We start from the raw sequence: 15,420 nt of genomic DNA on the forward strand, positions 1-15,420 counted from the left end.
TTGATTTGCAAATTTGTTTTATATTTTCACATGAAATGTATGTGGAGTAACTGAAAAAAAAAAAAAAAAAAAAAACCATGGGCACAGTACAATCTGATCTATGGCTATATGGAAATTGGTACAGATCGTTGGATCAATTTTTGGGGTTTCTAGATGGATGACCATTCTTAGAATTGATTTGCAATTTTTTTTTAAATTTTCACATGAAATGTTGTAGTAATTCCCTGGTAGTTATTGTTTCATGGTTGAATTTGGATGCATTGAGAAATAATATTGAGGAGGATCTCTTCAATGGCTTGCTCACAAAACATGGATCTATTTTCATTGGGCAAATTTGGACCACGATGGAAGGATCAGAAGCCTTGGTCTTCTTTCAAGAGCCTAAGAAAATAATTTCACAAGTACTATTAGCCCTGAGATGCAATGCTAACTTTTGGAAGGACAGAGAGGGGCTCAGTCTGGTTTGTTGTTCTCAAAGGGGCCCACCTAGGTCATTTTTCCCTTTTCTCCTCTTACCCACTCAATTGCTAGCCTTCCCATTTCTTTCGTTCACCCTCTAACCCTGAAATATACTCCCTTTTGGCCTTAGCCTCAAGCACAAAGCCAAAGTACCCATAAAACCCGACCATACACCTTTGCGCGCATATAAAACACCTCACCGCATTCATGCCGTTGGTCTTCTCCTACCAATCCAACGGTCCATATTGCGCCCGATAAAGGCAACTTGCTCGATTGGCCTCCACTGTCAGATCACCTCTGCTAGATCTAATGGTCCTCGCACATATCGCGAGGACAGCTAGCACGGACAATACCTGTGCAATATGGGCGGTTTTTTTCTCTCTCATCCACCATTACGTGTCAGCCGCTGAATGCAATCGCGCGACTTTTGACACTTACCATTTACCGCCAGATGTCTGCACGATGAAAACCATTGCCGCCCAAGCTAAGCCACCCTACCCGTTATCGCCCGCACATCTCCGCCACCCGATAACCATCCGATTTACCCATTGAAGATCCAATGGCCTGGATAGGTCCCTCTATCACCATGACCAATAGCCTCTATAAATTGATCTCTTCCACACATATCCTTGATCCAATAGCCACCATCCACAACCACCCTCACCGTTCATCGACCCATGCACTCCATCCCCATGACCAGTCTGACCCCAACAACTAAATTAAATAGAGAGCATGGCCAAATGGAGAAAAGGACATGGCACGACTCAGCAACCGAATTAAATAGTTTTGGCACTCCTCTGCCGTGAAATCCAACCGCCTGAAGAACAACACAATACCAGAACTGATTAGGTTTTCGTAGCAGAGAAAGCAACTATGTTCAAAGATGTTATCAGACAGCTAATGGTAGTTGGTGGCCAATTAATACCCCTCCATCCCTAAACGACTAAGATCCATTGTAATGATAGATTATAAATAGCCAGAATAAAGATGCAATCAAGGTTAGCATTTGATGTAAGGTTCAACTTCTGGAGACTATAGACACTCTGTAACTTGCAGCGTCTCATCTTCATTTTTAGCAATGCAAGCTTCTTTTGCTATTACATGCTCACTCTCCATTTCTTCAATGTTCTAAGCTTGTGCCTGTGGTGCTGTATTCATGATTTCTTCCATGTTTAATACTAGATAACTGTCATCTTAGCTCTATATTGAAATATTGAATGTATCAGTGAGTAGGCCACTCAGGTTCCTTCCATTTCTGATGCAAAACAACTGTCATATTGCCTTTGCATTGGTAGATTAGATCCACAAGTTTCTTTACTGGTTGCAGCCGGCCATCACATGGTTATGTGTATCTGTTTGTATGGTCAGTATTCTCCATATTCACCTAATTTCCAAATGGTTGAGCATTGGTGGTCTAAATCCTTGTAGTCTGAGGGTGTTCATGCATGTCTGGAGTGAAAACAGAGTAGAAGTGGTTATCTGGCTTGAACCAAACCATCATCCCTTCCAATAAACTTCTGCAAAAATAGTTTAATTTATATGTTACCAGGCATCTCCAAGCTACAATCTAGGAGAGCTTCTTGGAGTACTAACATTTTTAGCACTGTTGCCGGGGAGAGGAGATTGAAGCTCAACTTCCATGAGAGAATGACACAGATCCAACTTTGATGATAGACAAAGTCTGGACACAGTTTTTGGTTGTAATCATCTATCTGGTGACTCTACTGGAGGCTAAAACTTTTGGCGACTCCACATCATAGTTCTAGCTCAGTTTGTGAGGCATACTCGGAGAAATCCTCAGAAGTCACCAGCTGACTCAGTACCTGACCCTGAGAAGATTATCAAGGAAAGAAAGACATCACAAAAGGGAGCATTAGGATCAGGTAAGCCTAAACAATCTTATGAATCTCTGCAAGAGAGGCTTGTAATAGAGCACATACATATTGAGAATATAGCCTATAGCACTAGCAGTGAGGAAAAAATTTCAGAGATTCATAAAGCTTCTTATTCTTTAGGTCCTCCTTTAGATTTCAGCATAAAGGAAACCTCCCCTCCAGTCCACCATATTCCTTTAGCCCTGTCAGTCACCCCTCAACTTTCTACCATTCATACTACCAAGATTCTTTCGTCTACCCCAGTCATGGTAGGCCCACAAGCACCCACCAAAATGGAAATAATCATAGCTGCTAGGTATGGGCCCTTGGTACTGCCCACTCCTTTGAATGCAATGCCTGCTGGAGAATATCAGAAACACATGCCTAAGTTCACTAGGATAGAAGGAGTCACAATAGAAGAACATCTTGAGTCTTTTTATAGCTATGCTAATAATCTAGAAATTAGTGAATATGATGTGTGGATGAGCGTATTTGTTCAAAGCCTAGATGTAGAGGCTAGAAAATGGTTCAGATAATTAACCCCCAGGTCTATAACAGACATTGAGGCCTTAGATGATGTGTTCCTAAAGCATTGGGGGGATAAGAAAGATCTTATCTACTATCATACCGAGTTTGGAAACCTAAAAGGGGAGAATGGGGAGTCATTGTCTCATTTCAATAAAAGGTTTAACTGCATGTACAACAAGATACCAGCTGAAGTGAAACCTATCCCCACCTCTGCCAAGCTCACTTATGCCAATGCATTTGATTCTGACTTCTTCCTGTTATTGAGAGAAAGAAGATGTGCTTCTCTAGCTGAGATGTAGGATGCAGCTTTGGAGGTAGAGTCTAAAATCATGGCTGCAGAGAAACTCAAGGGGAATATTGACCAAAGGAGATAGATGGGTGAATCTTCTTCATCTTCAGACCCCAATATAGACAAAATGACCAAGATGATAGAGTCATTGGCCTCTGAAATCTCCAAGCTGAAGGTTGAGCAACATCCAGGGAAAGGAAGGGTCCCTAATGCATTTGCTCCTATAAATTCGAATCCATAAAGGAGAGCAAATGAATAATTGCAGAGCTTGCAAAGGTGAAAAGAGACCAGTGAAGAATAGAAGGTGAAGACTCCTTTCTAGAATGTAGTCATGGAGGAGGAGCAGTTGGATGAAGAGGATGAGATCCACTACATGGAAGACAAAGGAAGTGCTAACTTTTTGACACTTGCTGCCTATGAAGATTCATTACTCAAGGATCATACCAACCAAGAGTGGGACAGAGAAGCTGTTCTGAAGACTGAAGATTAGCAGAGATATAACCTGAGGTCATGGACGAGTGATGTCAAAGAAAGCCCTATCCAAAGAGTTATTGTCCCAACAGAGCAGCAAATTAGCAAGAAAAAGTGACCAATAGCTGATCCCATCAGCCTCAAAGCACCAGCTCAAGAGGTAAGAGGTCCTGACAAGTCCCCTTCCCCTTTCAGTTTTGAATCAGAAGTCCAAAAGCTAAAAATATATGTACCTCTGATAGAACTAGTAAAGAATGAAGCCTTTAAGAGACCCATCCTTGAAGCCCTTGAGCTTAAAGCCACACAAGCATCAAATGACTGTGTCAATTTGCAAGATGACAACCCTGCAGTTGTGCTTAGCCCAATGACTAAACCTACTGATGACAATCCCCCATCGTTCTATGTCTCCTTGACTATTCATGACAAAACCCTTCACAATTGTCTATTGGACACAGGTGCCAGCCATAATCTAATTCCAAAGGCTGTCATGGATGAGTTAGGCCTTGACATCACTAGACCCTATCATGACTTGTTCTCTTTTGACTCAAGAAAGGTGAAATGTTTGGGGTTAATCAAAGATCTAGCCATCACCTTATCTCAGCTGCCCATGAAGAGCATGATGATGGATATTGTGGTAGCAGATGTCCCACCTAAGTTTGGCATGTTACTTTCCAGAGGATGGATTAAGAGATTAGGTGGGACATTGTAGAATAATTTGTCTTATGTCACTGTCCCGATTTTTGGGGGAGAAAGCAGAAGAATGTACAGGGAAGCCCAGCTGGCCTATATCATTAGTGATGAGAAGCATCCCACTAATCATCCCATCTATGTTGTGGACACTGATTTTGGAATATGTATTCTCCAAATTGAAGAATCCCAGTTGGCCTCATTGCAGCTCAAGAAACTAGTATGCAAGATCATGGAGGAAGAAGGGCCACAAATTTGGGATATGTTTTTTGATGGAGCTTTCTCTAGGTAAGCTGCAGGAGCAGGTGTAGTGCTGATATCCCCAACATAGGAATGCATACATCTGTCTTTCAAGTTGACTTTTCAGGTCACAAACAATATAGCAGAGTATGGGGCTTTGATATTGGGCTTAAATGTTGCTAAAGAAATGAGAATCAGAGACATAACATTGTTTGCAGATGCTGATCTCATCATTCAACAACTAAACAAAACGTTTCAAGCAAAACACCCAAGGCTGAAAGCGTACAGAGATGAGGTATGGAGGCTCAAAGATTCTTTCAATAGCTTTTGTATCTCATATATTCCTAGAGTTAAAAATCATCTTGTCGATTCACTTGATGTGTCTGCTAGCATGTTCATCCCTCCCATGCCCCCTAGATTGGCTTATGAGGTTCAGGTAAAATATAGACCATCTCTGCATGATAATGTCAAATACTGGAAAGCTTTTGAGGATAATGATGAATTCAATAGGTTTCTGCAAGTCATTGATGAATTCTCTGAAATGCAAATTGATCAAGAGAACGAAGCCATGGAGGAATGTCCTTAGTCCCAGTTGAGAAACAAAATTGGTCAGGACAACATTGTGCAATTACCCAGTAACTATATACCTAAAGGGTTGGTGCCTTTAGAGAAGTTGTTTGACCATAATGATGTGCCTTACCAAGCTACCCAAAAAGAAAATGAGTTTGCAGTCCATAAACATAACATAGGGAGCCTAGATCATCCAAAGTTTGTAAACCTGTCCACCCATTTGTTTGCTACCCAAAGTTATGAATACTGCACCTTAATGAAGCAATTTGCTGATATCTTCGCCTAGGAGTACAGTGACCTCAAGACTTACGACAAAAGCATCATTCAACATAAGATCCCACTGGAGAAAGACACCATTCCTTTCAAACAGAAACTGAGACCCATAAGCCCTCTACTTCTCCCTTTGATTGAAAAGGAAATTAAGAAATTGTTGGCTGCCAAAATCATAGTTCCCCTGAGGTATTCAAAGTGGGTAGCCAACCTGGTAGTTGTGAGGAAGAAGAGTGGGGAAATCAGGCTATGTGTTGACTTCAGAAACCTGAATAAATTCTCTAAGAAAGATAACTATCCCCTGCCCAAAATGGAACATCTGCTGTAGAAGGTTTCAGGGGCTAAAGTTATGTCTTTCTTGGATGGATTTTCAGGTTATAATCAAGTGGTTGTACATCCAGAGGACCAAGAAAAGACTACTTTCACCACTCCTTGGGGCACTTTTATGTACTCCAAGATGCCCTTTGGACTGATGAATGTTGGGGCCACCTTTCAAAGGGCCATGGATATAGCTCTTGTAGGTGATAAGGAAAAGTTTGTCCTAGTTTACCTAGATGATATAACAGTTTACTCCAGTAGTCATCTGGTTCATTTGCAGCATCTAAAGAAAGTGTTTCTGAAGTGCAAAAGGTTTGGGATTTCGGTAAATCCTAAGAATTCACAGTTTGCTTTAGAAGAAGGAAAACTTTCAGGCACATTGTTTTTGCTACAGGTGTCAAGATTGACCCAAAAAGAGTTAAAGAAATACAAACATTGTCTATTCCAAGGTCAAAGAAGGACATTCAATCCTTTTTGGGTAAGATAAACTTTGTGAGGAGGTTTATTCCCAATTTTGCAGAACTAGTGAAACATATCACCTCCATGCTGAAAAGGGGATCAGAGATTAAATGGACCGATGCAGCAAGAAAATCCTTTGAAGACATCAAAAGAGCTATTATGGAAGCTCCCACTCTGATCAGCCCAGACTATAACAAAGAATTCCATATCTTCTCCTTTGCTTCCTGTGACACCCTTGCAGTAGTCTTGTTGCAGAAAGATGATGAAGGTACAGAGCACCCAGTGGCCTTTTTCAGGAAAATGCTAAGGGATGCTGAATTAATGTATGACATTATTGAGAAACGGGCTTATGCTCTTATTAGGTCTTTGAAGGCATTTCGAATTTACATTCTGCACTCCAAGGTTAATGCCTATGTACCCTCTACCTCAGTAAAGGATGTCCTAACATAGCCAGATGTTGATGGAAGAAGGGCTAAATGGATTGCAAAGCTCATTGAGTTCAACATAGAATTGAAGCCCACCAAGCTTGTCAAAGGCCAAGGCCTTGCTCAGCTGATGGCTGAGGAAAATTGCAATTTGTTGGGCATAAATTGCATAGGTGCAGATTCAGAGGTTGAACAAGTAGAGGAGGCAACAGTGGAACGAGGGCAGAACCAATCTTTAGCTGAGAATTTGGCTTCTTGTGATTGGTATTCCAGTATAGCTCACTTCCTCTTGAAGCTAGAAGTTCCTCCAGGCCTTAGTTCAAGCTAAGCCAGGACCATTAAGCTCAAAGCCGCTAAGTTTTTCATCAATGAGAGCCTACTTTGTTGGAGAGATCCAACTGGAATCCTCTTAAGGTGTTTAGACAAAGAGCAATCTGTGGAAGTCACATAGCAGTTCCATTCTAGCATCTGTGGAGGACATCATTATTGGAAAACCACAACCCACAAGATTCTGAGAGCTGGGTATTATTGGCCCACCCTATTCTCTGATGTGTTTTCATTTGTGAGATCTTGTGATGAGTGCCAGAGGTTTGCAGGAAGACATCAGCTGAAATCATTTCCCCTGAAGCCAATACATGCCAGTGGCCCTTTCCAGTAGTGGGGTTTAGATTTCATAGGGGAGATTAATCCACATTCCAGTGGCCAGCATAGATGGATTTTAGTAGCCACTGATTATTTTACCAAATGGATTGAGGCCATCCCCACTAAGAAAGTTGATCATCAAGTTGTCATGAAGTTCTTAACAGAAAAAAATTTCACCAGGTTTGGTTGCCCGAACAAATTGGTTATAGACAATGCAGCAACCTTCAGGGCGAAAGAATTGGTGGACATGTGTGACTCAATGGGAATTAAATTAGTGCATTCCACCTCATATTATCCTCAGGGTAATGACCTAGCAGAATCATCCAATAAGAGCCTAGTAAGGATAATAAAAAAGCTGTTGGAAGAAAATAAAAGGAGTTGGGATTCCAAACTGAAGTTTGCATTATGGGTTGGTTACCACCAAGAAATCCACAGGGAATTCTCCATTCAATTTGGTATATGGAACTGAGGCTGTATTCCCAATCCAATTGACCCTCCCTGTGGCCAAGTTCTTGCAAGAAGAGTAGAATGAGGAAAATGACATGGCAACGAGGATTAGTGACTTAGCTAAAGTTCATCAGATCAGAGATCAATTGATTGAGAGGTCTGCAGTACATTAAAGGAAAATCAAGGAAGCTTTTGATAGAAAGGCAAAGATGGACAATTTTCAAGTTGGGGATTGGGTTCTCAAATGGGATGTAATAAAGGAAAAGAAAGGCAACCATGGTAAATTCGATGCTCTATGGACAAGAAATTTTATAATCTCTAAGGTCCAAGGGAACAACACTTTCGTGCTACAGAGTTTGGAAGGAGAAGCAGTTTTCGATGGCCCAATCAATGGGCAGTCTTTCAAAGTTTATTTTGTTTAAGGCTTTCAAGCCTCAATATCGTAAATATGTTATTTTTCAAAGTTTAGTGTACTCTTATATAGACTCCATGCCCAATGGAATACTAGACAATATTGTTGATCTTGCTTTTTATGAAAAAGGTAATGGTCTATGGTTCTTGAAACCTCATAGGGAGGATTTCATCCCTAGAAGGAGCCAGTGTTAGCCCTAAGATGTAGTGCTGAATTTTGGAAGGTCAAAGAGGGGCTCGGTCTGGTCTACTGTTCTCAAAGGGGGCCCACCTGGGTCATTTTTCTGTTTTCTCCTCTTACCCGCTCAATTGCTAGCCTTCCCATTTCCTTCGTTAACCCTCTAACCCTGACAAAATACTCCCTTTTGGCCTTAGCACCAAGCGCAAAGCCAAAGTACCCATAAAACCAGACCATACGCCCTTGCACGCGTATAAAACACCTCATTGCATTCACGCCGTTGATATTCTCCCGCCAATCCAATGGCCCAAATTGTGCCCAATAAAGGCAACCTGCCCGATCGACATCCACCATCAGATCACCTCCGCTAGATCTAACGGTCCTCGCACATATCGTGAGGACAGCTAGCACGGACAATACCCGCGTGATATGGGCAGTTTTTTTCTCTCTCATCTGCCACTACGTGTCAACCGCTGAATGGAATCACACAACTTCTAACACTTACCATTTACCGCCCGATGTCCATGTGATGAAAACCATTACCTCCCAAGCTAAACCACCCCGCCCGTTATCACCCAGACATCTCCGCCACCCGATAACCATCCAATTTACCCATTGAATATGCAACGGCCCAGATAGGTCCTGCTCTCACCATGACTGATAGCCTCTGTAAATTGATCTCCACCACACATCTCCTTGATCCGACAGCCACCAACCATGACCACCCTCACCGTTCATCTACCCATGCACTCCATCCCCATAACCAGTCTAACCCCAACAACCGAATTAAATAGAGAGCATGGCCAAATTGAGAAAAGGAAACAACACGAGTCAACAATTGAATTAAATAGTTATGGCACTCCTCTGCCATGATCAATCCAACCGCCTGAAGAACAGCACAGTACCAGAACCGATTAGGTTTTCGTAGTGGAGAAAGCAACTACTTCAAAGATGCTATCAGACAGTTAATGGTAGTTGGTGGCCAATTAAGACCCCTACATCCCTAAATGGCTAAGAGCCATTGCAATTATAGATTATAAATAGCCAAAGGAAATATGTAATCAAGGTTGGAATTTGATGTAAGGTTCAACTTCTGGAGACTATAGACACTCTATAACTTGCAGTGTCTCATCTTCATTTTCAGTAATGCAAGCTTCTTTTGCTGTTACATGCTCACTGTCCATTTCTTCTCTGTTCTAAGATTGTGCCTGTGGCATTGTATTCATGATTTCTTCCATGTTTAATATTTGATAACTGTCATCATATCTTTGTATTGAAATATTGAATGTATCGGTGAGTAGGCCACTTAGGTTTCTTCTGTGTCTGATGCAAAACAACTGTCATATTGTCTTTGCATTGATAGATTAGATCTACAAGTTTCTTTATTGGTTGCAGCCAACCATCACATGGTTGTGTGTATCTGCTGGTGTGGTCAATATTCTCCATATTTGCCTAATTCCCAAACTATTGAGCATTATTGGTCTAAAGCCTTGTAGTTTGAGGGTGTTCATGCATGTCTGGAGTGAAAACAGAGTAGAAGTGGTTATCTGGCTTGAACCAAACCATCATCCCTTCTAATAAATTTCTGCAAAAATAGTTTATTTTATATGTTACCAGGCATCTCCGAGCTACAACCTAGGAGAGTTTCTTCAAGTAATAACAGGTACCCTTTCTCTCCTTTAATTCCTTCCTCGATTTCACCTGAAATTAGGTTACTACTAAATGGTACTTTAGAGAGAAGGCAGAAAAACATTTCCTCACCTCATTTAGTAAAGATGTTGTGGAGAAAAATCCTCCCAAAATGGTGAGGTATGATCTAAATTAGACCTGAGATATAATTTTTCATCCATATCGATGCTTTGAGAGTGGAAAAATTGAAGGAATGAACTTACAAGAGTAGTTTTATCTATGGAATCCACTTTGGAGAATTAGAGTCTAAAACCTTGGAAGGAAAATTTTAAGCAATAAGTGATATTTATTTTCGTTAAAATTACATCCTAAAAATGAACCGTTAACACAATTTTTTACACTTGAATACCATTCCAACCATACAAGAATCATGACAGCCAGAGTTCAAATGCAAAAGTAATGGCTCCGAGAGGTTGACCTATCATGATTGACCGCCATAATTTAGGAGGATGCCACATCAATCCTTGTTACTCATGGAAAAGGGAATAGGGATGTGGGGACTATGAATAATATTCTATAATGGTTGAGTTGTAACTCATTTTTAGAGTTGAATGGGTTGTATTTAACCCCTCTCTAGCTATCAGACTAATTATAACCAGCTGAATAGGAGGAAAAGGGGGTTCCTTTCTATTTTGATTACATTTTGTTCCATAGAAGAGTAAAGTAGTTGAGTGTGGACAAAGAGAGAGAGAGAATAATAGAGGGACCTTGTGTTCTATAGCATCCCATGGGCCATAGGCCCTAGGAAACCTCATAGAGAGTGTCTTCTCCTTTGTACTTGCATCATTTCTATTCTAGACAAAAGAGGGTAGAACAACATCACCTTGTAGCTAGGTTTTCTTCGAAAAGGGTTTCATAAAGCATGCCCAAGCATTCATTGTGGTTTACGAGTGATTATATTTACCTTTCCTATATTTTCCACATATTATCTTAGTGCATGCATAAAAAAATTAATATTAACAAATTTGAAATTTAAAAGGAATTAACCCTTCATAATATAGATTTTTGTTTATTTTCACAGATTTGTTTTAATGAGCTATCTAGTGGAATATCCACATCAATTTATAAATCATTATCAAAATATTATCATATGAGAATTTTTATGACCAAAACTCCCCTTAATGGCTTCAAATTTACTAAGCACATCCAAGGTTCAAGAAGTGGATCATGCACTTCACAATAGAGAGGCCATTCTCTACACACATAAGGATAATATGATTCTCACTCAAAATCAAATGAAGCAATATGCTCACCAAGTTCACTCCAAGCATTCTTTTGCAAAAGGGGACCAAGTGTTTCTCTATCTTCAAACCTATAAGTATACCTCTCTCAAAGACAAAGGACACCAAACACTAGCATCGAAGTTCTGTGGACCTTATTAAATCCTCGAATGCATTGGACAAGTTGCCTACAAATTGTCACTTATAACCAACTATAAAATCCATCTAATTTTACATGTGTCATACTTGAAGGTTTTAGGGTTGAATTTCCAAGCTTGAACTACTAGTTAACCTTCTAGAACTTGATAAAGAAAGATCCATTTGGTGACAAGAAAAAGTAGTCCTCACCACTATAAAATGTTAACTATGGCAACATGTTCCCTAGAAAGTCTTGATCCACTGGAAGGATATGTGGATGCCACTTGGGAACCAACAATGATTTTACAATAATTTTCATACCTTCAACAACGATGACCACCTCCCTATTTCAGTGTTCTTATGAAGTTGTCAATTAGCATACAACACAATCTTCTTTTAGTAAAACTTATTAGATAATTAGTAGGTAGTTACATAATGTAAAATAAACATCTTATTTAATAAGTCCCACTAAATGAATAATAAGATCACAAATAATTATTATTAAAAAAACTATTTATAAAATCTTTAAATTAAATCAACAATATTTGATTATATTGAAATTCAGCTTAGCTCAAAAATTCAGTTTTAAAAATACTCATAAATATTGTTCGCTCTTTTAAAATTATCACTACAAAAATTATATTGTATTGAATTAATTTTATTTTCTTTTATACTTTATGTCTTCACACTTATATTTCTTTATAAATTATTCATGTTAAATAAGTTCGTGCTAAATCAACATTGCAAAACCAAAAAATAGAGACACAAGTTAATAATTAAATACATTACAAAACCATAAATCAAAAACTAAGTAAAAAACAAAAACCAGGGTTGAAAATATTTCGAATCATGCTTGATTATCAATTCATACCAGATAGGCGTATTTCATTTATGATTTTTTTTGTTCATTAAAAAATTGGAAGTTGTTGGACAACTGGACCTTATAAATGCAAACCTATTTTTCTATAACATGGCATTTACGTGTAACTCTATTATTATGAAATAGTAATATATAATTGAGTAACCCTATGGTAAGCACACTCCATGAAGTAACCTTGTCCAAGAACGTGCTTAAGTCGACCTAAAGCATTTTGGAAATGATAAATTAACTTCTTAGATAACCATAAGTGTGTCTAAATATTATCGTAAATTTTATTTCATTTGAATGTGTTTATTAAAATTTGAGTCTATGTAATTATGATTTAATTCAAATACTATTTTAGTGAGGTATATCATTATTCATATTTATACATCAAAAGTTAGCATAATTTTTTTTTATATTAATTAGGGAGAAAAGTATACATGAATAATATTATTTATCTGTTACTACATTAACCAAATCAATAGCAAAAGAAAAGAAGTTTTGTCCATAATGTCTAAGATGTAGAGCTACATCATGTACCATAATAAGAGGGACAATAACTATAAAAAAGCATGTTTATTAAGTTGGTGATAGATTGAGAGGACACGAGAGGGTTTCTTCTATTATATTGGTTAAAAAAAAATCAATGACGAATACATATTAAAACTTTTCTATTATATTGGTTAAAAAAAAAAATCAATGACCAATACATATTAAAACTTTAAGTAAAGGGAATATTGACAATATCATTATCCTTTGACTTTGTGAACTCTAATTCCATTGTCTTCTTGCACAGAACTATAACCTTGTGGTATATTTCCTTAATCTAAAGTCACATGGCATTCCTTTGAAGTAAGATTTCATGATAAGCTTCACTTCTCTCCTCTAAAACGTTTCTAGCAATATATATGATTTGTGCATACAAGTTTACAATTTTGTAGCATTTGGTATCCTTAATCTTGGTAGTGTTGTTGTTTGGAACCCAAGGGCTAATTATTACATGAACTTGCATTCTAGTCTTGCTTGGTGCCTTTACGAAATCTATTTCTTCTCTAGCCTTAGGTGAAGTTTCCATCAAAAAGACCTTTTTGGATGACTCGAATCCCTGTTGAGGATGGGTGATTGGTATTTTGTGTCTACTTCTTCATCCCATGCAACTAGTAACACCTTGATCCATGACATTGAGGTTGAGAAATGACAATCCTAAATATTTAGGGCCAAAAAGAAGACCAATAAGTGCACATACCGTGAGGGATAAGACACCATATTAAGGTCATTTAGGTAAACTTCACTTAGTTAAGTTACTAACAATTTTCGAGCTTCAAGTTTATGAGAACCCATGGTTTTTCCCATGACATTCATGTGGAATATAGCTTAATTAAAAGAAGGAAGACTCTAGGTAAATTTGTCCTTCATGGTCACTGGCATCACAAACAACGATGTCTTTACACACCTCCACTACTCTTGGTTTTTTTAATCCTAACAAGTGGTATCAGAGATGGGCTAGTAAAATAAAAATGGAAAGAAAACAAAGATATATTATAGATGGCCTTCATGGCATCTCTAAGAATGTTGTGGCAAGTGATGAAGTTGTTAAATGACAATAAGATTATTTAAGGAGAGATTTGAGAATTCGGCCATGTGAGTGCAAGTAGTGTTGAAAGGGTGGGTCAAGGATGGATCACACAAGATATAGCAAGAGAGAGGTGGCACAGATGAGAAAACATAGATAGAGTTAATGGTTTGAATTTTAGTGAATGGGCCAACATGTGACGAGAGAGGAGTGGTGTGTGAACACCCCAAGGGTTTTGTTCGAAGTAAGGTGTTACAGTGGCCATGTATTCTAGTAGATGGTAACATTTTATATAGATTTCAATAGAAAGTGAGTGTGACCAAGTTAGTCTTTGAGAGTCAAATTTAAGAGGGGGGTTATTTGGGGGGTTCAAGTAAACTTGATTCGGTCAAGTTGCCAACAATTTTCGAGCTCAAGGTTTATGAGAACCCATGGTTTCTCCCATGGTATTCATGTGGAACATAGCCTATTTAAAGGAAAAAAGTCTTCAAGTAAAATTCTCCTTAGTTGCCATTGGGATACCAAGCAACGATGTATTTAAACACCACAACTTCTCTCAATTTAGTGATCCTAACATAAAAACTACCCAATAAACTACGACACAGAGAATAACCTTGGACTAGATGGTAGATCCTTGAGCAACCGCCCAACAAGACCAATTATAATTATATTACCAAGAAGAGGTTTACAATGGCTTGATAACCTAATGAAGACCACCCATCCACTCCACACATTAATTCATCAAGGGATCATAGCAAAAAGAGATGGCTAATATATAAAAAACCAACATGGTACTATACAAGTTGTCATCACTCAAGGATTCATTATAGTAATTATTGAGTGTTTCATTATGGTAATTACTCCGAGATTATTCATACCCATAGCCATTAGAACATGCATAATATAGAAGAACAATGAAGTTGTTCGGCTTGTCAATACTCAAGAGGAAGGGAGACTCTTGAATGTCATGTCTTAACAAAAATCTTATCCCTATCACTCCATTTAATAAATAATAATTTTATATCTTTATTTAAAATTATTTCCCCTTTTATTATGTATTTTTATAATAAAAAATATTTACTTTAATTTCTATTTTTTAATATTTTTAATATAAAAAATGTAATAGAGATATTTATATTTTTTAAAAACATCATTACAAACAAACTCTTCATCATCATTCAAATTATTCGATATTTTATTTTATAATTGGTTTTCATAAACGAAAGTCAACTCATTTTACCTATTATTTTTACTCTCTCAAAATAAATTAACTTTATAAAAATTGAAAATATTACTTATTACATGCTTTTTATGTACTTTCTGATGATATTTTATCATCTCACACAGCTGTCATAAAAAAAAAGGTCATAACTAAGAGAAAGTTGCATCTTTTTCCTTTCAAAATCACAATGATAACCAGCAATAATGTAATGTTTATTCCATTTAGACAAAAATATATATCATATTAAAATATAAATAAGAAATAATTTGTTTCACAAGTATAAAATTATTACACGATAACATTTCAAACATTTTAATAAATGGCCATCATATCGAGCAAAGAAAATAAGGTTGGAGATAAAATCTCTTATTCTCGAGATATTTTACAACGATATAGGTAAGAAAGGAGAAGTCGTTATAAGTACACGTTGTATGAATGAAAGGTGTCA

The sequence above is a fragment of the Pinus tabuliformis genome, chromosome 7 (genome assembly GCF_031772625.1).
Source record: "Pinus tabuliformis cultivar Carrire ecotype Pingquan chromosome 7, CPIR1, whole genome shotgun sequence".
NCBI classification, from domain to species: Eukaryota; Viridiplantae; Streptophyta; class Pinopsida; order Pinales; family Pinaceae; genus Pinus; species Pinus tabuliformis.